The sequence below is a fragment of the Microtus ochrogaster genome, chromosome 2, assembly GCF_000317375.1.
Source record: "Microtus ochrogaster isolate Prairie Vole_2 chromosome 2, MicOch1.0, whole genome shotgun sequence".
Taxonomy (NCBI): domain Eukaryota; kingdom Metazoa; phylum Chordata; class Mammalia; order Rodentia; family Cricetidae; genus Microtus; species Microtus ochrogaster.
The window spans coordinates 77,636,476-77,639,247 of NC_022010.1; positions in this window are offsets into that span (position 1 = coordinate 77,636,476).

Here is a 2,772-nt window from a genome sequence, read left to right on the forward strand (position 1 = left end):
ACTTGTTAATTACATCTTTAGCAAAAAGTTACTTCACTTCCCAGCTTTATAACACATACCACATAGAAAAGTGCTTTATTTCTCTTTACATTCATAAAATGCACATATCTCATATGCAGTTGCACATTTTAATTTAGTCCAACAGAAAACTAAAAGCCTGGTTTGATCATGATCCTTTTGAAAGACTAGATCCACAGATCTAGTTCCCTGATGCCATGTTTTCCCCACTCTCCAGCCCAAAGAATGCCTCTCTGTGATTTCAAACATCTCCCTGTGTCTACTGCAATGGCGAATTCTTCATCTTATTAATATAAATAATGCAATACATGAGAGAGCTCTGCAGTTTTATATAAGATTCCATGGGAGTCTGGCATTTTCCAGTTCAACAAACAAAGAAAGAGGGCAAAACGTGTGCTCCACTGATTATTTGCACCAGGGAAGATTAGAATGTGGACTCAAAACCTTCTGCGATTTCTCAGAAAATTAGGAAACAACCTTCCTCAAGACCCAGTAATACCACTTTTGAGTATATATCCAAAGGATGCTCAATCGTGCCACAAAGACATGTGTTCAACTATGTTCATAGCAGCATTGTTTGTCATAGTCAGAACCTGGAAACAACCTAAATGCTCCTTGACTGAAGAATGGATAAGGAAAATGTGGTACATTTACACAATGGAGTACTATACAGCAGAAAAAAATGTCATTTTGAATTTTGCAGGCAAATGGATGGAGCTAGAAAATTTCATTTTGAGTGAGGTCACCCAGATATAGAAAGACAATTATCACATGTACTCACTCATAAGTGGTTTTTAAACATAAAGTAAAGAAAACCAGCCCACAAACCACAATCCCAGAGAACCTATACAACAATGAGGACCCTAAGAGAGACATACATAGATCTAATCTACATGAGAAGTAGAAAAATATAAGATTTCTGAGTAAATTGGGAGCATGTGAACCTAGGGAGAGGGTTGAAGGGGAGGGGAGAAGTAGGGAGGGGAGCAGAGAAAATGTAGAGCTCAATAATAATAATAAAACCTTCACAGTAAAAGTATTTTCTGAGCAGAAAAATTAGTCCACTGGCTTTGGTAACATCCAGCTCCTACAAGAAGAAAATGTTCCCAGAAAGATTGAGACAACAAGTAAACACATTCTACACCATGGACACCGTAAGTGGAGGGTTGGATTTGATGTAAACGATTGATTATAATTGATGTTGTAAAGAAATGAAGAAATAGACTTTTTTGTTTGTTTGTATTTTTCGAGACAGGGTTTCTCTGTGGTTTTGAAGCCTGTCCTGGAACTAGCTCTTGTAGACCAGGCTGGTCTCGAACTCACAGAGATCCGCCTGCCTCTGCCTCCCGAGTGCTGGGATTAAAGGCGTGCGCCACCATCACCCGGCTAAGAAATAGACTTTCATATCAGAGTGTGATCCCTTTTGCTTGCTTACTCATGACTTCTATTTATGGAGTTTTAATGCCAAAATGAAAGGAAATGCCCTTAGCTTTAGAGTGGATGCCAGAAATAAGAAGGCCAGTGGCATTCATTCTAATTACCCAGAAGTAAAATCTGCAATTTTAAGCACGCAATTTTGTTCAAATGTGATCCCTATAGGGAATGTTTAATTAGTATTTTGGAGACATAAACAGAGCTGAGGCTATTATGATTTTTAAGAAGATATCTTAATATATTCAGAACATTTGGGAATTTCTAAAGGTATTTTTAATTGTGTGTATGTGTGTGTGAATGTGCGCATGCTCACACATCTGTGCCTGAAGAATGTCAGATCCACTGGAATTGATGTTACAGATCATATGAACCAAGGGATATAAGTGCTGGGAACCAAACTTCAGTTCTCTAAACACTAGCATGCGCTAATGAGTGCTTAGGCATCTCTTTAGCCCCACATTTTGGTAAATCTTAACGCTCAATCTCCTAACCACTCTTATTGCCTGTAGTGTAAGCTATTTGAAGTTTGTCTGTTTCTTCTTGGTTTCTGTTTTTTTTTTTAAAGAATTATTAGTAAATACTACCATTTAATAATTTTTAATTAATAACCTAGTGTAGGAATACCTTAGCAACTGAGCAGAAAAAAAAATATTCTATTTCTGACCACAATTGCTGCTAAAAAGTTTGTTTAAAATAATTTAGAATGCACTGATAGGGCTCTAGGTTTCTATATAAACAAACCAAATTTAACTCAGGGAAAACAGTGGCTTTTTAGACCAGTGAGTAATTGTCAACTAATGGTAAATTTTCCTATATTTAAGCTGAACCAATAACAACCACCAACTGCCCTCTAACTAGGGACTTTCCAGTAGAGTTATCCAAGTTTGGATGAAGCTTTGTTTTAACCAATCAATCTTTTGCTTCCTTTCTCTTTCACTGTTAAATCACTCTGTGGTCTGGACCTGACTCTTTTAAAAGTCACTACTTAAGTAAACTATTAAAAATTTAAACTGCCTTGAATTACCTTTTGAAAGTATTACAAAATATACATGTCTTTAAATTATGAAAAAATAATTTCTCATATCTGTTTGACCATTGTGTATTAGTTGAGGTTAAAAGAAAACAGCCTCAAATTCAGTTTCAAAAGCTAATGTAAACAAAATACAACCAATTAAGTTTGCTACATATTTAAAATCCAGTTATCAAATTTTGGGCTTTAATTCTCTGCTTCCTAATTCCTTGAGGACAAGGTTTTTGAATATACTGTAAAAGCTCTGACTACTGCCCCAACTATCGATGGACTGGAGAGGATTTTGTATG